The 23608-nt window shown below is 39.3% G+C and overlaps 1 long non-coding RNA gene across 1 annotated transcript in view; it reads left to right on the plus strand.

The window, feature by feature from the left end:
- Positions 1-1257: 1257 nt before the first annotated feature.
- LOC142603561 (uncharacterized) overlaps positions 1258-23608 on the plus strand; it is a 138304-nt gene continuing 115953 nt past the window's right edge. The window contains exon 1 of the long non-coding RNA XR_012837501.1: positions 1258-2421. This is a non-coding gene — a long non-coding RNA (uncharacterized LOC142603561). The remainder of the gene's footprint in view (positions 2422-23608) is intronic.

Here is a 23608-nt window from a genome sequence, read left to right on the forward strand (position 1 = left end):
TGTTACCTAGCCTATCACAAGAAATCATGTGCTGGACATGCACATCACGGAACAACAGAGGCAAAGCCTTAGCACAGGATTTGTGGTAAAGACTGTTGCATTCCTGTAAGATAAGTGTCAGTACTGAGGCATATTTAACTCAAAAGCTGACCACTTAATAGCTTTAAAGCATTCAAAGTTCTTAAGTTCTTCCAAACACAGCTTTGAAAGAGAAATGTGTCTGTGTTGTGCTGTGGTTTCACGTTTTGTCTTGCAGGATATACTAATTTGGGCTAAATACTGCTGTGGCTCAGTAAAACGAACAACTAACCAAATTGTTGGGCCACATTGCTCTACATCAAGATAACTTTAGGAGAACTATGTGGGATTTGAAGTTTTGCTGCTGAGATTAGGAGCTGCTCTGTTGATTTCCATGGAACTTGCATGAAATGGAAATTAGCACAGGATATAGTCATTTGTCATCCTTTTCTTATTTGTTTCCAAAATTTGATTTCCCGTTCAGAAGAAGGGCATGTTCCTGGGTCAAAGCCAAGCTGAAAATAATCAGACCCTAGATGGCACTTTTAATTGGCTTTGGATCAGACTCTCCAACTGGGGTTCCCTGGCTTACTGCCTGCCTGAGGAGTTTTTCTCAGCACAGAAGACTCGCGTCCATAGTCTTACCCGTGTCTCAGTAACACAAAGGTAAAGGTGTTTTCTTCTGTAAGCTGGCAGAAAATACTACTTTCTGCTACCGTAACCAAGAGGGAGTCAGAACACAAAATAGTTATGTCAGAACTCCTTGGACCATGCTGGAACTGGTGTCACACAAAGGGAAAGAAATAGGATCATTGAACATGGATGTTGTGAAAATTGGTTAATATTATTTTAGAGGACTTGTATGTAAATAAATATATATAAATACATTTAAAATGGTATACTGATGCTTTTTTTTTTGTTTGCTTATTTTTTAATCTGAAAATAAAACAAGTTGATGGAGCATATAAGTCTTTTTATGGTGACCTTAATGAATGAGTTTACTGGTAAGTATTTTCAGAGTATGTTTTAAGTAAATAAAACACAAAGTAATTGAAAGAGAATTTCAGGCTTGCAACCACAAGTATTTGTAGTGTAGACCTAAGTCTAAGCTTTGGGTTCATCCAATTATGGTATCAAATTGTTATCCAATATATGATCAGCTCCAAGGCTGTGGGATGACAGTCAACACATCAGCCAGAATATTTCTAGGCGTATCATTATGCACTGCGATCTCTTCAGCTCTCACAAACGAAGCAAGAATTGTTTGCAAATCTTGGCAAAACAGACGAGCTGCTTAGTAACATCATTTGGATATTCAGACTATAACATGCCTTCCTCTGAGACCACGCAGAGCATCAGGGAAGTGCTGGCGTTAGAGGCTTGTTTCAGACACAGCCCGTCTTATCTCAAGCTCAAGCCTACGTGGCACTTTTCACAGTTAAAATATTCATTTTGGTGACTTAGTCAGTGGTGTATTCAGGAAACCGTAGTTTTCCTATGTAAAATTGCTGCTCCGAAATATAACTGGAAAATATATTAATTCTTCCCTATCGCATGCCGTAAACTACTGAGAGATGGTTTCAGCTTTATGATTTCTGATCTGGACCCCTCTCTAGCTCCTAAATTAATTAAACCAAACCAGTGGGATAGACTTAAATTCACATTGGCTTCAGGAAAAAAAAGTAACCCTTGTCTATCATGGGAGGCTGGCAGCAACAGATTACAGATTTAGGAAGCCTTGTTCCTGGTCGTTTCTACAGTTTCATTAAAAAGATACACACGCTAATCGTGGAAATGGGAGGCAACCTAGAAAAAAGATGTATTATTATGAGAGGCTGGGACATTGTATTTGTGCATACAGCAGGGAAAACTTTATTGAAATGACTGCTAAAAACAGCCCAAGAGCAACGTGGGGAACGACAAGGAGGAAAATCCAGAGCCGGTGCCTCGTAAGGGGAGCAGCGGAGTTGGAGTTAGAGATGCAGAAAGGAGAACAGGTAAGGGTCAGAAAGATAGAAAAGAGAGAGAGCAGCACTGGGAGAAGACATGAGAAATTAGATCAGAATCTAAAAGCACTCAGGAGAGCAGGGGAAAAGGCAGAAATTAGAACAGGAGCTAAGAGGAGAGCCGAAGAGGCAATAAAAACTCAAGGAGGAGAAAGAAAAACTGCGAGATGAAGAGAGGAGGACGAGAAAAAAAGGACAGGAGATAAATATGAGGCAACATAAAAGGGCCTTGACCTCCAGTTTGTAAAGGTGACGTGATCTGTGATGTGAAAGAAAAGAAATACTTTGCATTTTTTGAAATGGCCATGAAGAAAGAACCAGGCTACATCTCAGAAATCAATATCACATTTTATGCCTGCTGCACCCTTCACGAAGAATCAAGACAACATTGATTCAAGTAAGTAATATTTCATTGAAAACTGATCTTTGATTGCATAGCTGCGAGGGACTGACTCTGAAAATCCCTCTGTGGTGTCTGTGCCGAACAGGTGTCATTTTTGGGATTGTGTTAGAAGTGATGTGGCTTCATTCCCGGTCCGCGGAGCACGTGGAGAGCAGAGGACACGTCACTTTAGTCTTTGAGAGCAGATGATGCTGCATCAGAAGAGCAGGCTTGCTCTCTAGGGTCGTTAGTCTGTGTCTGTTAGTGTGCGGTGAACAGTCGGCAAGGTTTGCTTTGTGGCTGTATTCATTTCAAGCAGTTAAACGATTATTTTAAGATAATTAGAAAAGCCTTAGACCGATATTTTAAATCTGCTTTCCTGATCAATTGTAGCAGTGTTAGAGCTGGTGTGCAGTCATGAGGCAAAGGACCGTCTTCCTGCGCTGTAAGGCCAGGCTCTGGTAATGGTATTAACTGTTTCGAGACTTTTTTTCCCAATGTTTGAGAGTGTAAACCCTCCCCTGGTTTTATTTCCCTGGCCACTAATTCCCTTGGGAAAACAGATTCAGTGTTTATTTTGCTAGCAGATCTTGATGTGTTTCAGCCTCCTCACACCAGGAAGGGTGACGGTGAAGCAATTTATAGCAAAACCTGTGTTGGAATTCCCTTTTGGAAAATCACTTTCTTATCTTGATAAAATCAAAGTATGTGTGGGTGGGAGGATATACTGATGGGGGGGGAGCAAAGAAGATTTTTTTAACATAAACCTCTATGTATCTCACTGCAATCTGGCTTGGGCCTCTCAGAATATTTAGCCACTGGAATTAACCTAGAGCACTAATGCGGTACAGACTTCCCACCGAGCCTTGTCACGGCCCGTTATGGGCATCACACAACTCAGGGACACGGTGGGAAATGTATTTCTGCCAGTTTGCTTAGTTCTTTGGGACAAATGGAGCCTCAAGCCTCCCACTCACAAATCCCAGGAGGTAATTTACCACCAGGGAAAACTATAGTGCAGGATTTTATTTTCACAAAATGAAGCAGTCATGGCCATCTCAGTGAAACCAAACTAGGCAATTTCAGTTCAACTATGTCAAAATATTTTGTTTCAATTGAAAATGCATGAAAAAATATTTCTACAACTTTCCAAACTGCCATTGAGGAAACAAGGACTCCCCATCCCAACTGGAGATGAAAGCAAATGTTGAGAGGCAGACTGTGGCTCCATAAATCAGTTCTTCTGTTAATTCAGTCCTCTGTTGGTGCAGTACCATGTTACTGCAGAAATATGACAACTGCAAACTCATTTTGAGTATCACTGAAAATAAAACCCAACTGAGAGCTTGATAGGTAGCTGCTGAGAGGTCTGTGAACCTGCTCTTGAAGATGAGTTTACATTCATGAGGGTACGATGTTCCCATGCCTAGAAAAGCTGGTCTAATGGAAGACACACATAGTCTAGGCCTTTGCAGGGAACATCCATGCCTGTTTTGAGAAGCTCTTTTGAATGCAACACTCAAGCAAAGCTGAGGCAGTGCAGTACAGAGTGAGCGAAAATAGTCACAGGAACTACGGATAGTGAATCTAGACTGAACATTTATCACTATGGTCAAGAGAGCAATAAGATATAGGAGAACATGTGATTATGAATGAGACAGATTGCCTCTGATGGCATGAGTGAGGATAATGGTGAAGGTTCACTATAGTTAGATGGCCATCTTCAGCTAGAGGCTTGGGAAGGCAAAGCTCCTCATGTCCGTGCAATTTCAATGGGCAAAGGCTGGAAAGAGCTTCCAGCAGAGCAGTCCTGGAGTATCCTCTTCTCAGTTGCCACCAGTGACCAGCCTGGATTTTTAGCAACAGGGAACTCTGAACCACCACCACCTCTTCATACCAAACTCTATCAGGCATGGAATATCCTAGGCCTTTTCAAGTTTGTGTATGGTCAGAAGCTAGTCTATCAGAGTGCAATGTCTCTAAATATGTCATCCCACAGGACAGGTAATCTGCATGTCAAGTGGAGCCTTGAGTTTCACACAATTTCTCTCAAACTAAAGACAAAGTGATGGTAATATATACACGTATTTACAAACAATGCAATTTTTTCTCTTGTATGCATGCCCTCTATATCCCTCCACTCTTCCCACAGAAAGGTAAAAATCCCACCCTGGGTGTTTTCCTGGTATTCAGTCAAAGTGCAGCATGACAAGGTGTAGCAGCTAAGACACAATCAATGATCTCAAATTCCACAGTAACACTGTATTAGAACAAAATACAGTCATATCCAGAATATTATGGTTTTCTGACAAATATGATTGTACCCTATCTAACTTGCTCTAGGACTTGGGGATTATTCAGCAAGTAGAACTGGCAGCTCTTAAAAATTAATCGTAATGTCAAGTCAGATCCTTTGAACATAGTTTCAACACAACGTAAAAAATTAATGTATAGTTATTGTTCAGTAATCAGTCCAAAAATAGTAACAGACATATTTTGAAAACAAGTGAACAAGGAAGACACTTTGCAGTTTTAAAAGCAATACAAATGACTTGTGGCCTAAGAAAATTACACATAAAATTATTCTGCATATGTGTGTACATTTACATGTGCATGTCTCTGTATACATTAAAGAGATAAAAAACAGTGATGGCAAAATATGGTCAACAAATAATGGGGAAAAATGCAGTGGCTATTTGTCATGAATATAGGCTACTGATGAAAAGTGTTCATCATATTTCTGCCTTCCCTAAGCCTAATACAAATGTGGAGAAAGTGGCATGACCATTGAGCTGACATTAAAAGCTTTAAATTGAATTACATTGGCAGAAACCTTCAAAAATTGTCTTGGGAGGAGAAAAAAAATTCATGACAGAGCATAACAGATGTATGAAATTAAGAACATTTAGGAAACATTATCTTTGCTGTGTGATGGGAAATGTTTCTAATTGCACTTGCAGGGTGCCTTTAAGATGTGCTGGTTTTATTTAAGAAATGTTCTTTATGATCTGTTACGGATTTTCAGCAGAAATATATACACGAAAGAATAAAATGCATATTAAGATACATGTTTTTTGCAACAATCAACTCATCTGTTTTCATTGTTCAATGAAACAAATTGTAAAGGCAAACTTATTGAACCTATAGGAGTAGGATGAAAAGAAGGAATCTTACTGGCGAATGAGGAACCTGTACTACCCTGACGGATGTAATACTCCAGTGCTCATGGGTGGGCTTGTATCTCCTATCACAATTGGACAGTGTGGACTTCCTGGTACCTCTGCACCTTACTTTATGTCAAATGGTACTGCTGTTCTTTGCCTGGCTACTGGATGCTAATTAAATCCAGTAATTGAGATGCAATAGGAAATACCGTATGTGGATTTCAGCATTATTAATAACGTCTGTGCTGCAAGGCTTTCCCAACCAGCACTCAAAGTTCAAAGTCCTCTTCAACATATAGTGAAAACTAGATAAAAATGCAATGGAATTTCTTTTCTTGCTTATTGGAGAATCTCAGTTAGTTCCCATAGATTTAATATGTATAGAGTCAAATTTCAATAAGAGGTATCTTCTAAAATTACCACACTTCCCTTTTGTGTTTACCAAGAGATTCACAAAGGGAGGTTTTTTCTAATGAATAAATACAGTGTTCCAGCTTGTTGTTGTTGTTGTTGCTGCTTGAGTCATCAGCTTAAGGCCAAATATGACTGTCCAAGCAACGCCATAGACTTGCAGCATTGAGTCTAGACCTTATCAGTTCCCCATACTTTACCTGATTTCCATTATGATGGGACTTCTCTGGGGGTTTTTTCTGTACAAAGGGAAAAGTTCTTACTTACAGATGCACATTAAAATAACCAAACATTACAAGGAATCTGTCCAAAGAGGAATATACAGAGAAATTAATTCCCTTGTCTCCAGTGGGGATTAGAATCAAACTGATGGATTCATTCTATTTGGAAATTCCACATTTCCAGAATGTTTGCCATCTCTAACAATAATCTCTGAGACTTGCATGGGTCGTGTTTCTAACACTCCTTCTCTCATTGGCTTCTCTAGGAGACAGCACACTGGGATCTAGATGTATTTCTGGTCTGAGCAAGCGCACTTGGGTCTAAGCTCCTGTGAATCACATCCAACCAGCTCTTTTTGTCTCATTTGTCAGGTCTTTTCAAGCACAGCTTTTCTATCCTATGTCAAATTTCTTTGCTCCGTCTCAAAGTATGTTGTCAACTCTTTTAAGAGGAAGGTCGTATGGTTGTATACAGGACTGTGTGTTTGCACATGGGGCTGAGACTGCAAGTGATCTATTGAGTATTGGAATTTGATATAATTTATCAAAATCGCTCTTTGGAAATGGATACTGATACTTTCCACTTGCATATTGCTCTGCATAGTGAAAACGTTCTGCAAATACGTCTCCATTATCTTGGCTTGGTATTTAGCATCCTTACCTCAGAAGTGGAAAAAATCCAGAGTGCAGTGATTTTCTGGTGACCTCATAGATTTATTCCTTCCCACAGATCATGAATCAAGAACTACAACTATAAAAGTCATGTCAATTCATTTAAAGTAAATATTCAAAACCACATTGTATCTGCTAGCCTTAGATGGAAATAAACTATTTCTTTGTTGTACACACAAGAAAATAAAATGTTTACTAATATGAGAAATGGCTCAGCCCGTTAATAGTGAAAATTGACAAGATCCAGATGATTCTCTCTAACACAAATTTGAGCAGGAAAAGGATTTGTTGCAATGGAAACTCATGCTAATGGAATAAAAATGACCCGAGTTGTCTGATGGATGTCAAACTCAGTGGAGTCCAGGATGACTTAGAACTGTTCAGTCTGCATCAGAAAAAACAAATTGGCTGAATGAAACAACCTCTCATTCAGTTCTATATTTTTTTGTCACCAGCAATAAAACCAAATAAATAAAATAGTAGAAAAACATTTTCCCAACTTTCTCCAAATGAAATCATCTGACTATGTGAGCATGTTTCAGGTTCATCGCTCATACTCAGAAAGGGGAAAAAAAAAATCAATAAAAAAAGAAGTTGCATGAACTAACTCCGAATTAGTATTATTCTGTTGCAGTCAAATAACCTGCATTGTAAAGTTCGCGTTTTAATTTCTTTCCGGGAGTAAAAAGAATATGCTATGAGTAAATAACCCACCAAATCTTGTATATGTAAAAGACAAGGAAGACAAATATTCTTTGGAGTGCAAAATTGGTTTCAAAGGCAGTCATAGAGATGAAATGGTAAATAAAAACTTAGAAAAATGAGAGCAGAAGTTTAACAGAGACGAGGCTGCTAGTTAGGAACGGAGAGCTGATTGCTAATTGTATCGAACCCCATCCAGAGCTCTGAGCTGAGTTGTGAGGAGCTGTCAGGAAAAACAGAGGAAGAGTGCAAGTCACGGGCCGGAAAAATCGTCCTAAAGCATTGCAAACGGCCCAGAGGCTGTAGGTTGGGGAGCACAGGATTAGTTTAGGACTTAATGGCTTCACGAAGGCTACGTGTGCAGTTAATGCATTAGACCCAAGAGATCTAGGCCCAAATTTTCCTTTTATTAAGAATTGCCTACCCAAGAATTGCCTTGTATTTAAAATGGTTTAAGGGTATAGTTTTTCAAACCGAATATTAATTTCAAAATAAAAAATTAAAAAGACAGGAATATTTATTTTTCAATTAATTATTTTTATCTTTCATTCAGGGAAATGATGTGATCTGTTGGGAAAAAAAATCAAAATATTATGTAGTATAGTTATATTTAATATATACCTTAGTGCAAATAGTCATTTTGTCCTGACAAAGCATGAATGAATCAGTGTGCCAGCATGTAGCAAATTAAATCCTTCTTGTTCCTTGAAAAAATCCCTTTCAAAGTTGTTATTTCAATAAACCATTAATTTCTGGGTTAGACTATGTGTTAAAGTGCCAAAAAACACATTGAAAAGGATGATGTATTTCATTCAAAACAAGTAAACTTAGGGGAAAAAAGAAAAGAAAAGAAAAAAAACAACAAAACCCCTACCTTTAGCCTGAAGAAATCTTTATAGCACTTGTTTGGAATCCCTTTAGTTAGAAGATTAATGCTTTTTATCCAACATGTTACACTTTAGACGAGAGCAGACAAAATCACTGAAAATACTTCCATCTGCCTCAGTGGGTTCAGAAAACTCACTGAATATAAGAAGAATCCTCCAAAATCCTTTATTTGCACCAAACCTTCTGGTGTGCACTTTGTGCTAGCAATGAGCACAGCAACTAAAGGGATTCTCTGGTCCCCTGCAAGTGTCGTTAGCCCTGGCGTGTGGTTGGAAACTGAGGCACAAAGACTATGGGCTATGCGGGAGCAATGAGGGAGACACAGTTTCAAGAGCCATGACCTCATATCTCCCAGCCACCACTTCCAGCACAAATAATCGAAGCCTGTTCTCCGTCGGGTTCAGCCGGATTCTGCCTTGCAATGCAGTCCTGCTGCCTCCTGGAGCAATAGCAAGGACCCTGGACTTCTGGAGAAGAGTCTCAGACCACAAGTCGAGAGATAACGTATTCTTCTTAAGCGTGCAAACAGGCACCAACCACTGAAATGAATAGTTTAGTGAATTATGAAATATTTCTTTTTATCAGTCTTTTTGTGTTGCTGCAATGTAGAGAGAGGGGGTTTTTTAACTGTTTCCCCAGATTACACACACACAGATTTGACCCCAGCCTAAAATTAGCGCAGTATGTCATTTGGTACATCTACCCTTAAAATACAAAGCATTCGCCTCCTGTAGAGAAGTCTCCCACCACTCCTGGGGAGCTGGCAGCTAATGAAGCCAAAAAATATCAGGGTTCATTAGGCATGCAAGCATTCTAGTAAAATCAAAGATCACCCTGGAACCCCCTCGAACATATTATAGTTACCATTAAAATCATCATCATAGTATTTGAGGTTAGTAAAACATATTGCTTAGGCTATAAAACATTCTAAACTAGTATCCCAAATGTCTTGCCTCAAGCAAGCACTTAAATTAAAGTTTCAGACAGCTGGCACTGGAATCAAAATAACAGTTTTGCACAAAGAGATTGGATAAACATGATTATTGTTTTCATAATTTATTTTGTCAACGCGCAGTATTGTGCCTTGATCCGGCCATTGTACTTGGGCACGATTTCTTTCACTTTTCAACAGGTAACTATATTTCACTGCGGATTTTTACAGAAAGCAATCCTAATTGATCTGCTGCTCTTGAATAATCTAATCCCTAATTAGTTGAGTCTGAACACTGAGAAAGGCAGCCTTGTGTGCTTTAGTTAATTTCCATAATCTGAAATTTTTGTTTACTTGCCTCAGCAGATCTTTTGGTTTTCAAGGAGAGGGTAACGTAACAATACCATTACTTAGCGCGTGGAAAAGGGGGCAGTGTTCTAGATATTCGATACCGCGTGACTGCAACAGCTACAAAGGCATAGTTCTTAATTAAGACTAAACCTGTTTCCTATTTACCTTGAGTAACAATTTTACAAAGATGTTCTTTCTGCATTTATTCCAGCTCAGCTGCTCCCTGCCTCTTTGGTGCTGTGAAGATACGCTCTCCCTTAAGTTTCTCTTTAGACCAGACCTCCCACTCAACTAGCATGTTGAAACGTAGAGAAATAAAGTGCCAGAAATCTACAGCAGCAATATCTCTTAAGCAAACACACATTTTCAGAGACAGATCCCAAAACGTTTTTATATTTAATACCCTCTTCCAAAACCAAAATGTGACTTCTTGAACAAATCTCAAAAAGATTTCTCTATGCTTTTACCCAAGTGGTTAGCCAACAATAGATCTGCCCCCAAAATGAAAACTTCATCCGACGATGACCCACACAATTAGACAAGAAGAACCAGGGTTAAGAGAAGCCCCTGCTTTGCAGGCATAGGAATGTGTTTGGACATTTCTGGAGAGTGAAAAAGCATTCTTTTGATTCATGTTGCTTTTTTGTTTCAGTTTGTAGCCACTTCTTAAAGAAACATTTATAAACGTTTAAAAATATATGCTAGTTTTGGTAAATACCTTTCTTGTAGGCGCCTTTGAATATTGTCACTGAAGATCTTTCACTCAAATGGGAAATTGAACTGTGACATTATCAGGAGCTGAGCTCTCCTGCCTCAGTTTACACAACTGTAAATTGGAGATATATTAATATATTTTATATATGCAGCATTCATCAGCTTCACAGGGATCTTATGGGGCTTAAAAAGACTTGCAACTGTCTTTGAGTCATTCTGTTGAAAGTATTTCATGGACAAAATGCAGCTCTCTCACAAATATAAATTAGGAATTACCCCATTGAATTTAGTGGGAGCAGTGTAGACTTATTGCATAGATGAGACTGAGAGCAAAACTCGTCTCTGTTTATGCAAACTAGTTGTACGAGTTTTGCTAGCTTGAAAAATGGTCAGTCGGTGTCACATTTGTGAAAAAGATTTATCAAGCCAGCACAGACCAAGCAGGTGCTGTTCAAGCTTGCCCTTTGCTTCCCACACCTGCGGTAAAATACCCTTTGCCACATGGAAGTACGACCACAGGGGCACCAAAAGCCATAACCAACCTCTCAGCTCTGGAAGGCAACCCTTTTACCATCACCTGTGGTCTTAAACAGACCTGGACTGGACTCAGGTCTCCAGAGGTCAGTGTGTTAAGACATTGCACCAATGCACGCAAAATTTTGGACATTTTTCGAGGGAAAAACGAGATGTTGATAACCTAAGAAAACTGCCTACACTGATGTTCAGCCCCTTTCTTGCCTTCCTTGGACATGTCTCTGTTGCGTTTAATTAAGCTCTCAGATTCATAGCTTGGAGATCTTTAATAACTACAGAAAGTGCTTGCAAGGCAAATTTTTCACTTCTAAGAAGGATCCTTATAATAAATGTTACCTTCTAATTTATAGGTAAACTTAACCTGATTTTACCTTTACAGCAATATATTGCATGGCCATTTGTGTGCAACAGACTGATGACATAAAAGATTTTAACTTTTAATAAGTGGTGAAAATGTTGGATCACACACCTCCAACACACTGTAAGCATAGTGCCTGCTGATGAATTAATCTAATTAACAAAGGTGAAGGTTTATAATTGGGGTTAACTAGAATTTAACTGGTCATTGTTCATACCCCCACTGCATTGTCCCCTAAGTAACTCACTCTGGTAGCCCTCCGTGGTCCCTCGACCCCAGCATCAAACTCAGGGATCAACCAGCTTCAAGGAAAAGTAGATACAATCATATTTCCAAGACTGTAATAACAGCAGAACTTAATGGCGTGATATTTTTATACTGTTTGGGAAAGAGACCCTATTTTTTCTTACTCATAAGCCCAGAGTATTTTTAAATAGTTCAAGTCCCTGTAGTACTTCACAGTTTGCAGCGCAGTTTAAAAAGTAATACATCTTTTCTTAGATGTACCCCAGATTCTGCCTTTTAATAGACATGATAATGAGATTCTGTGTCTTCATTTCCCAGTGTGCAGAAAGCTCAAATAAATCTTTGATTGTTCACAACCCTGGAGAAGGCTCCCAAGCCCAGGAATGTAATGATGTTTCTCTAAACAATCATTGCTAATGAAATTTAAGTGTATTTAAAATATATAGATGTGTGTGTGTGTGTATATTAGTACTATCAAAATTGGGTTTTATTCATTCTGCTTTGTAAATTTGAATCTGATTGCAGTAAACTTAGCTCTCAAGAGATTCATTTCTAGGAGAAGGAATGTCCTAAGTTATTTCTCTGACCTGCAAGACACACATTGAGCTTCTGCTTTTGAGTGAACTCCCTCTAATAAGGAAATCAAGGGATGTTTAAAAGAGCCATTCAGCGACTTGTTCATGAGATTAGGGACCAAGTCCCCAGATCGCTGCTGAAAGCGTCATGCTGCTGACTGCAGCCAAATTGCTATAACAACTTTGAAAGAACAGGGTGTCCAAGTAACTTGAATGAACATTAAAGGGCAAAGCAGATGGAGGTGGCACAGGGATGGCTGATAAAGGGTTAAGAGGGGGATGCTTCAGAATGAAAACAGTGAGGTTTTTAACAGTTTTTACTATCTAAGCAGCAGTTTAACCTTGTTAAAAAGAGACTCGGTCAAAAAAGTCCTTCCATATGAGCATCCTTTTTAAGGATTATATGTAAAATGCTTCACAGACTGACACCGCTCTCTGTGTCCATGCTACTAGCCATTACTACATGCCAGGCTGTTACACAGAGTCCCTTGCACCCATAGCTGATGAGACTGCTAATGAAAATTCCTTCACAGCAAAAGCACAGAGAACCCAAAACAGGTAGTCATCAGCCTTAAGATAACAGTTCTAAGACAATAATGAGAAGATATCGTGCTCAAGACCAAGCTATGGAAGCCAGGCTTGGCTTGGTGGTTTATTATAAAATCCAAACTTGGCAAGGTTCAGTGAAATGTTACTCAATATCAGTCAAAAGCACAAATAAACCTGGGCTTTGCTGTACGTGATCTGGACACCTCTAGACCTGATTGTCAAAAGAGATGAAATACTTTAGTTTCCTTTGGCTGCTTCAGACTTGCGGGTAACTGCATTCCAAGGTAAAACCCGTAGGGAACCTTTCTATAGGAAGGAAACTTGAAGACCCATCAGCATTCACCTGCTGAGTCGTCGGTCTGCATAGTTTGGTGCAGGTTGTTGGATACAATTATCGGTGTTCAGCAAAGACACACGTAACATACTTGTCCTCAGGAAAAAATGCTAATGACTTACACCCGCTGTAGTTGTTAATTTTTTTTTTTTAAAGGGAATCCAGTCTGAATGGTATTGCTTGTTTTACTTCAGGACTCAAATTTGCCAACAAAACTTCCAGTTTACTTCCATTCCTTTTATATTCGTATGTATCCCAGTCATTTTAAGGAAACAGATGATCACACACATTACTAATTTTTTACCAAAAACTGACACTCTTCAGAAATGCTGCAGGAAAACATTTGGATTGTAATGTTCTCCATGTCAAGAAGCCTGATAGGACTTTGGACATCACTGACTTCTAAAGGTTGTAGCATAGAGGCACTTACAGAAGACAGTAACTTGCAAAGCCATAAGGAGGATAGAAATCTCATCCCTAGGCAGGAGAAGAACACCTTGAGCGCGAAGGGTGGGACGAAAAAGCGACAGAAGAGCTGCCACAGCCTTCCCTCCCCCTGAGATCTAAGCAAATCCCAAGTAGTATCCGCCTGGGACACTCCACCTGCTCCTGGATTCTCAGAGGGTCTCTGGTGGAGATTAGTAGCCTAAAATAATTAATTAGCCCCATCTCCACTCAGATTTCACCTTTTTTTTTTAACTCCTCTTTCCATCTTTGACCATAGTCTTTAAAAATCTTACCCACAAACATTTCCCTGATCTGAAAAGAATTTCCTCTGCCCCACAATTTAAGCATGTGTTATATGGTAGCATCAGTATTCTCTCATAAATATTTATCCTTTCTAAGAAACAAAAAACCACCAAATGTTTTTTCCTGACTACAGGATGGAGTGCAGAGCTGTTGGTGCTTGGTTCTGATGTGGAAAATAGAGAACTAGACCCTTAGTTGTGGTACGCTAGCATTACCCCATTGCCTGCATTACACCTTACCTATGATGAGGCTGTGTTTGGCCCAGAGACTAATCTTTTGGATAATTTTGGCATAAATTATGTCTCCTCCTACTTAAACAGTGGCAGACATCACAGGAGAAGCTGACATCTCTTAAAGCCAATATTCAATAGGATCAAATCAAGGTAGATTTTATAACAAAACCTGATAAAGAAGAGTGGGGTTACCTATTAACTGAAAAATTTAATAATGACGCAAGTATGCATTCCTCAAGCTCGGAGGAGGTTTCTCTCAATTCTCAATTTCTTTCTTCTGCGTATGGCCTGAAAGTGAATCAGCGAAAGGCAATCAGAAAAGAGAAGTAAAAAAAAAAACCCCAGAAAACAAACAAAAAAACCCAAACCACCACAGAGAAAGAATAAACACCTTCAAAGCCAGTTAATTATTGGAGTGGTCCTGGATAATCATGAGAGCTGTGGCTGACTATTGTTTACAAAGCCAAGATGGTCTGAGAGTCTTGAACTTAAGATACGCCAAGACAGCAAAGTTATGACCTGGTCCTATCTGGCAAACAGCTGCAGTCTCTTTTTAATTAACAGCATATTCCTGACTTGGTTCAGCTTGTATGGATGGCAAGGTGTTTCCCAAGGAAATCACAGTAGGGACAGAGTAGGGAAAATGGGGAGAAAAAAAAAAAAAAAAGAGAGGGGGAAGGTGAGTTCAGGAGGGCAATGAGCCGGGGGTTAACAACGCTGCTTAAGATCAAGGGCTGAAGTGCTGAGATGCTGCCAGACTTGAAAACTTTAATTTACTGTCACTGTTAGCCCCCTTTGAGGTTTATGGTGGTATTTATACACACAACATCAATCACATGAAACAAGGAGGGGATTTATAGTTTGTTTTAAAGACTGCAAATGCAATGTAATGCAAATAGCATGCCTCATGGGCATTTACATTTAATGGGAAAATTACAGATGCAAAAGATTGGTAGAACAAATTTTAAATTGACTTTATTACATCTAGTGCTTTTCAGAGAATACTATTAAAAAAAAAACACAAGGAGATATGGTAATGGAGTTCTACACTGTAGCTTGACAGCTTAAATTCCACTTAACTGACTTTCCTTGCATCTTTCTGTTTACATTACTTCTTCCAATAAGTTTGGCTGGCAAAATCTCTGGATCATAAACTGATTAGAAGCTTTGATTCTGTTTTGTTTCCTTTTTGGGCTTGGAATATTTAATGTGTAAAGCTGATTGTATCTCGATAACTGTTTTTAACTAAGGTTCATCATCAGAATTGCTTAATCTAGACACAGTCAGGAACAGCTCTTCGAATCTATTATCGCCTTACTATGTGACCATACATGCATCCTCCTTAATTTGTATAAGCTTCCCGTATCTCCCCTATATCTCTATAGATACAATAGGAAAAGATGGCTGCATTACTTTGCTCACTGATGGAGCGAACATTCAAAACTAATCACAGCTATTTGCAGAAAGCCCATTCTTTCTCACAACAGGTTTATTTCCCAGTATTCCCACGTGGCTCCGAACACTTCTTCTGGAATGAGGATTGTTTGCTGTTGGGGTTGAAGGTTGTTATCATCAGTTGTTGACTTATGGTAGATCCATCTGAAAGGTGTTGGTGGGCCTCAAACTCACCTTCAGCAGACCAGATGAAGCTCTGGTTCAAACAGGTGCAACTCTAGTTGCTTCAGGGAAGCTGTGCCCAATTACATGAGGGCTGATTTGTTTTTAACACCCTATAATGATTGCTATATTCCCCTCCCAATTCAGGACTCAAATGAGCAAATAATTTAAGGTGGTTTTTAAGCCCATTCCTGTTGAGTGAAGATTGAAGCACATATGTTGGGTTTTAGTCTGTTTTAAAGCCACCAGCACACAGCCTCTCTACGTGCAGAGATCTGCATTTATCTGGCAGGAGCTTCCACCCTTTGTTTCTTCAGATTTCAAAATCTTTGCTGTCATAGAACATGCCACCCTTGAAACATCGTTCTAGACAGGCTCATTGTACTGTATCTTAGCCATAGTATATGCAAATGATGACCTGACCTTCGAAGAACATAAAGCACCAATGTGGTCAAAGATTACTAGAGCTTAGCCTATTAGGATTGTGTCTCTCCAAGATTTGAAGCAGAACTTCCCTGAAATGCCATCCTCTTTCTTTGTTTCTCTTCATCACGATACATAAACCCTCGAGATAGATACCCTTTAAACTTGTTATCACCAAAAAGCCATGATTAAGGAAGGAGATGATTTGCCATTCATTAGTGACTCAACTAATTCTACTGAACTCAGTGGGACAGTTAGCATCATCTACAAATACCCCTCCAGATCTTTCTTCTGTGTCCCTATTTTTTTATTATTTTTTTTTTCCCCCGTAGGTCTCTCCTTCATCTAATAGATTAATACTTATAAGACAACTAATAACAGACTATGTGGCATCTCAGTGCATTTTTTTGTTGAGGAACTGAGTCAGACCCATGTTTACTCTTTGTCCAGTTCTGAAAGATATATTCTGCAGGTGTTGTCACCCATAACAAATCCATAATGGCAGAGAGCAGTCTATATTAACATTTGAGCTAATACAAACATGCACTGTTTAAGCAATTCACCTGAGATTGACTGCCTGGCCCTCGTGACTTTTGTTTAAGGTTGTAATCCCACGTGATGACATTCTCTTGTGCAGAAGTAGTACGTTAGCACCACACTTGGCAATGTCACGATGATGAGGAAACCACAGACTCAGGAAGCAAGAGCAGAAGGGAAACGAACTTTCACACTCAGGAACCATTAATGAAGTAAACACACTTGAATGTTGACAGGTAACTAGCAAAGCCACCTACCAGTCATGGTGCGAATCGAACCAACACTTAACAAAAAATGCAAACCCATCTGTAAACAAAATTTAAAATCATTTGAAAGTTAGATTAGCCTGTGATAGCCATGTAACTAATGCCGGAGCAGACACAATGGCTTCAAAACAGAGAGGGGAAAAGCCACTTTTCCTCCTGCGCAGAAGGCCATACTTCCATTTTATATCTGTTTCTGATGATCCATAAAGAAAATAAATTTACTGCAAGGGTGCACATCATAATGCAGAATCCTAATCCTACAACACTGCTGAATGTCGTTACGTTACCTTTAGGCACTATAAGTATCACTGTTTTCAATAAACTACTCACCAATTTTAACTGTAACTGGAAGAATTTGTAGAGCTGAAGCTAATATTGTGGTACTTGGGAACACACACACACATGTCCATGTAACAATGGGTAAATGCATGTGTTCGTGTGTGAATAGTTATCCAAGTTGCACAAAAATAGTGAATTGTTTCTTGTTGTGAAAGGCTATCTAGATAAACATGTACAAATCACAATATTTGGACCAGTTTCACCACCCACAAACGACAAGTTTCTACACAATTTAATGAAATGGCAATTTAAATCCCCCCAATCCCAAACCACCTTTCAACGAGAATTAACATTTCTTCTGGAGCTAAAAAAATTACCCTGACATGATGTGTACCAAGACCAAAAAAAAAAAAAAAAAAAAATTAAACCCCTTAAGTTTCGAGTACTTTTGTCTTTCTTAGTAAACATTTTCCACATCTCCAAAACCAAACATTGTTCAGAGTTTAACCCAAGCTTCTGAAAGACACCGATTACATTATAGTGCTCTAGGACCGTCATGTGAATTTAAAGGCAAATACTGTCCAGATAGCACATACCAGCTGCCAGTTACTGTGTAGTAGGATATTCTCTCACCTTCTGTTTTAGTTTTATGAAAGATTGTTTTCTTTTAAAATGGCAGGTTCCCTCCATTCCTTCTCCTCTGCTCACAGTGAGACATGTCATCTGATACTAATTTGTACTTGCTTGGTGTTTTGACTTAATTTGATTAATAACTATATCCTTTAATGGCAGCGTGACTTAACAATATGCTATTATGTTGGTGCATTGCACTTCGGCATCTAGGAGCAATCCGTCTGCATCACAGCAACATTTTGAAACTAATTCAAAGAGGCATTATTCTGTACCTCTTTACCACAGGGTAGAGGTCTGCTCTTCTACTGGAATTGCCAGCTTAGAGCTGCAGGCCAAATCTGTGTTGAATTTATCCAAAGACTTTTCCCAGCACTCACATTCCAGCCTGAATATCTATAGAATTGTTTTACTCCTTTTCTCACCCTCATATTATTGATTGTCCATTGTGTCTTTTTTTTTTTTTTAAGTTCCCTTAGCATTCATAGTTTAGATATTTTAAAGACTTTAGTGGTACGATACTTCAGGCAATGACAAAAATGTATTGGTATTGTAGGACTTTATCATGGAGCTTACAAACACACACAGAAAAATCCTATGAAAGAGACAGTGAAAGGAAAAGAAAGAGAGAAGCAAGCAAGAAAGAAAGAATATATCACACCCCAAGTTACAAGTATAATGGAACTTTATGGCATCTTAAGAGATAACACATGTTTTCTGTTGTATAGGATGAAACTAGTAAATAGGGTTTAACATGCCTGTGGGGAGGCAGGGAAATTCAGTGAATTCCCAGCAGCTCCAGATAAACTCAGGAGAAGGTGTAATTGCACACAACCAAGTGTGAATTATCGTCATCAACACCAGGGAAGCACCCCACAGAAAAAAAGAGAAAGCCAAATCTCAATGTACAGCAGTGGTAGGTTCTTCTTGCTTGTTGCTGAAAAGGTTCCATTCCTTAATGGGAGGGAGGTTACATAGCTGGGGGGGTGGGGGGGAAGAGGAGAGCGGTTTCTTGAAAGATTTCAGGTCTAAGGGAATGGGACTACTGGAAACATGCCAGAGAAGCCAGTTTTTGGGAGAAAGAGGGGCAGAGTCGGACAGAAAAGGGATGTATCAGACTTGAATTTCCCTATTGCTGACCTGGAGTCTGTAACTGCTGCTAAGGATTCTTGCTTCTGTGAAAGAAAGATTTAAAGTAACACCCATGGTACCACAAAGCAAACCTGTCTGAGTATTGAGGCAATTAAAGGATCAAACATATTTAAAAAAAAAAAAAAAAAAAAAAGTAATTGCCCTTACAGTGGAAACAATGGCAGTAAAGTTTATACATGATGGTTTCCTTTGTATTAGGACCAATGCTTGCCACATGCCAAAACACAAACCAGATTGCATAATATGTAGGTTTTTCATAATTTCCTCAGATTAGGTTTTTATTAATGCCTGTCAACAGCAAATGATAGGCATGTGTTGCATTAACAGCCGCTATAAGCCATGCCAGTACTGACTTCTCTGCAAATCTAAAGCCTGGAGGAAGCTTAAAAGCCCTTTGATTGAAGAGGAATCAACCCCATTTGCATTAAATTTCTGAGGATTTTACCTTCTCCTTTTTTTTAACCAACTATTAGTTGCTTTTACATTTTCACTAATAATAGTCAATAATTACAGGGTTATTAACAATCATCTGGAATAAACGGATCTGATTATCTTCTCCAAGGTGTTCCAGCCATCTTTGGTTATTTTTAAACTTCCTGACTTAGATCATCTTGAGGAATTATTTTCTTTTTATTTCTCTGTGTGAGTAGTAGAAAAGAACTCCCTGTCTACAGGCCTCCAGCCTCTACCCCTCCTGTTCATGATAATCTGTAAAATATGTATAGTAAGGCAAAGTAGCAGAAATAAAATAGATTCTATATCAGTAACTGTTATGAGCTAGACCTGAGAGATAAGTGTTGTCCAGTTTTAAATCCTACATGGGCACATAGTTTATAGATGGGTAAAAGACTCAAAGCTTTTAATGTTTCAATTTCTTGAACATCAGGAAAAAAAGATTTATACACCTTTAAAGGAAAAACAAGACTAAAATTTTTAAATGGGAAATTACTTGCAAAACACTAGTGTCTAATTGGTGAAATAAGAGTTCAGAGTTGCTTCATCTATTAGGTAACATTCCCAGCATAAAATAAAAATGCTGTCGAAGTCTGTAATATTTCGCATTAAAAATGGCACATTATGTCCTCCAGTGTTTTTTTCATATTATCAGATAACCACTTAAGTCTCTAAAATTTAAACATTTCTCAGACCAAAATGAATGAATCTAAAAAAAAAAAAAAAAATAGTAGTAGGAATATCTGGAGTTAGAAGAACATCCCAAACATTGATAACATGGTATTCAGGGAATTTATTAGCTAGGTCTACAGCTGTTGGCCTGCTATTCAACTGAGCTGCACATTGCTCATATACATTTCATGGCAGGAGCATTTCATTTTGATGAGTGGAAAGTCCATGAGAGTTTGGCCCAGACTGCATAAATGTAAAACAGAACTCCTCTGTGTTGAGCTGCATATTTCTGAATTCAGCTTAATTAATGTTGCTGACACAAATTCAAGTTTTCGGTCAATGTCCATCAACCTAGGAGGAATTTCATAAAAGGACAAGAACAGAATTAAGGTGAATTACTATGATATGGGTCAGCTTTAGGAAAGATCCATTATTTGTGCACGTGCCACTCTTCATCAGACAGAATATATTTAATAAAAGAAAGATTTTTTTAATTTTTTTTTTCCACTCTGGTCAAACTGAAATCCAAGTCAATATACTGATTGGCTTCAGTATGGGTAGGAGCTGGGTTTCTATGATTTTAAGTTTTTAAGATTATATTCTTTTAATATTTTCTCTGCCTCCTTGACTCCTTTTTTAACTGATGGATGTTCTCCGTGTTACTGTGACTGTGGAGCTGGCTGGGCATTGCTCCCCAGCTCTGCCCATCACAGTCATGAGATGCTCGGTACTCACTCAAGCCCAGCTCCTGTGGGCAAAGGTGGCAGATCTGGACCACATATGCTTAAAACATGGCTTAGGATGCCAGAAAATTGAGCCTAACATTTAGCAGCCAGCTTCCCCATCCTCTCTATACCCAGAGCACTCCATTACAGGAAGACAGTCCCTACATATATTCATATTCATATATAGACTCAGATAGATCGCACCACCATCATCAACAAAAAAGTGTGCAGAAAACCCATCTCCATTGTTTGTTCAAGGCAAAATTCTTGAACCTACAACAGGAGATAATTGATGGGACAGGAAATTTCCAAAAAAGCCACTTTTGCTGGTTTCACTTTATGTACAACATCAGCCATTTTATTGTCATTGAAAAATTAATCCAGCCGCCTAAGCGAGTCACCGTTTTACCTCGTGTGCAATCAAAGCCTACACATTTTTTATTGTACTCAACGACCCACGCGGGGGGGAGGGGGGGAGAGGACTTTCCAAAAGAAAAACTGACAGCTCACTCGGGAAAAGACTGAGTAAATAGATAGGACGTGCACGTTGCCTGAAGGTCAGCAAACTCCGGCTCCTGAATTAACGGCAGATGCAAATTCCATCCTCAAAGCTTAGCTCTGACAGCTCCCTTCTGACTCCCACCCCAATTAAAATGGCCAAGCTGATTCACCTTCTGATACTCATCCCTTCAGGTCCACTGAAGCAAAGAGCACGTCTCTCAATGCAAGTACAGACCCACCGCCTGAGAGACCTGCCCAGGTGATGTGCTGGGCATGATTTGTACCCCAAAATGGGAACCGTCCGCAGGGCTGGCACTGCAGGTATCCAGTTCTGCTTTTGGGATACTAGGATTCTGGTACAAGCTATTAGGACCTTTGTGTTTGCAGGTGGTGCATCAGTGGCCGTTACTATGAGTGGAAGGTGGTTGGGCCATTATTAAGAAGTAGTGACCTGCATTTCAAACAAACCCACCTAATCAGTGGCTAAGATTTTGCACCAGCTGTTTAATAATAGTTTGTCTAATAAAATATTCATATTATCATATATTTTCCATCTTAGAGGATGATCAGAATGTCATTTTAATATTTTCCCCCTACTAAAATAAAATTTTAATTAAGGCTAAAGATATATTGCCTACGGAAAGCTAAACTGTTTAAAATTATTAACTGCTTGAATACTTGTTGCTATACTACAAGCTGCCATAAAAGAAAAGAAATTAAGTACATGGGGGATTAACGCAATTTTGAAAGCTGTGTTCCCCTCCCTCCTCCTTTTAGATACGCCTAACTGAGCCATAACTATTTTTCTCCACTCAGCCAGACTCCAGCTTTGTGGCTTTTTTAATAACCTGGCTTTTCAAGCTTGTGCCCCCGAGAGCCTTTTCATTTCTGCCGCACTACCTACAAGCAAATTTCTTCCAGTTGCTCAACAGCCTAATGCCTCCCTTTCTTCGTTGTTGAAGCATTTCATTGCAGTTTCATTGACGGGGAGGTGTTCTGTTACAGTGGAATCAATAGCTCAGGGCTTCCCAGCACACCGATTAGCTTGTCAGTCAGAGCCTGGGGGAGGTAGTGTAAATCCCAGAATACCAGGGGCCACCAGTTTGAAAAGTAAGGAATGCGAGGAGCCTGCATGGGTTTTTCTACCACCTGTTGCTCTGCAACATGTGCAAAGTGTATTAACTTCTTTGCTGCTACATGCCTTAAAGGTCAACTGTGATAGAAGCTTTAAGCTTTTGGAATATTTTAATTCATTACAGGAATCAACTTTTACTGATTTGCGACAAAGAGCGCCTTACAAAAGGCATGTTTTTTTCGGTGGTTGGGCTTTTTGTTGGGGTTTTTCGGTAGGTTTGCGTTTGGCAACATGTTGGTTCCTCTTTCAGCTTTTTTTTTTTTTTTTTCTTAAATCAGTACCTCATCTGCTTTTTTATTATGTAGGAATAGAAACCAGTTTCTACAGCAAATGCGGTTCCTTCCTCTGCCCTCCCTTCCACCACAAAAATAGTATCAGTTTAGATGATCCGCACTGTCACAAGGGGGATATTTCTTCTTTCACCAGTTTAGATTTGAGGAGGATGAAATTATGAAATATGAAGTTGGAAAACTTCTGCTGTACATATGCTCCTGGTGCAGAATCGCCTGAGCGGCGGCAGCTGTGCTCCCACCGCGCTGCTGTCCCAGCGGAGAGCAGAGTGGCTCCAGCTCCTTCCAGCCCTTTTAGGGACTCCTGGTATTGACCGGGAAAAATTAGAGAAGCTCCAAATTGCTCTTAACTGCACATGCAATGGGCCATGAAGCCACCTGAAGCTAACTCCCGTTCAGCTGCCTTTCTGGGATCTCTCTGTTGGATAAAACTGTGTCCTAACGGCTAGCCAAGGTAACACAGAGGTACATTGTCAGCGCTCGTGGTCGGAAGTGGTGAGTGAGCAATACATCTCCGGATCAGCCTCGAGGTCATTAAACCCTGTATGTAAGAAGTGCTCAAATTCTAAGAAAATATATGTAACCGAAACTCCTCCAAAGACAGCCATGAAAAACAGAGGCACAGGCCCTTTGAGCCAACCTAAGGAAACCTTATTACAGGCATTTATTATCCAAAAACCACGTCACACATGACCACAAAAGGAAATTCTGTGCTTAGAGCATAAAAGCCTGTGCTTTGGAAAGGTTTTGCTGTCACCACATTTGGGTTTGCTCACAAAACCTCTACAAACTCACCACAAACCACAAAGTAAACCTGCACAGTGCAAATTGTGCTTATTAATGTAATTCCACAAAATTAGCTAAATAGAGCTTTTTTTATTAATTTTGT

This window comes from Balearica regulorum, chromosome 12 (assembly GCF_011004875.1).
Source record: "Balearica regulorum gibbericeps isolate bBalReg1 chromosome 12, bBalReg1.pri, whole genome shotgun sequence".
NCBI lineage: Eukaryota > Metazoa > Chordata > Aves > Gruiformes > Gruidae > Balearica > Balearica regulorum.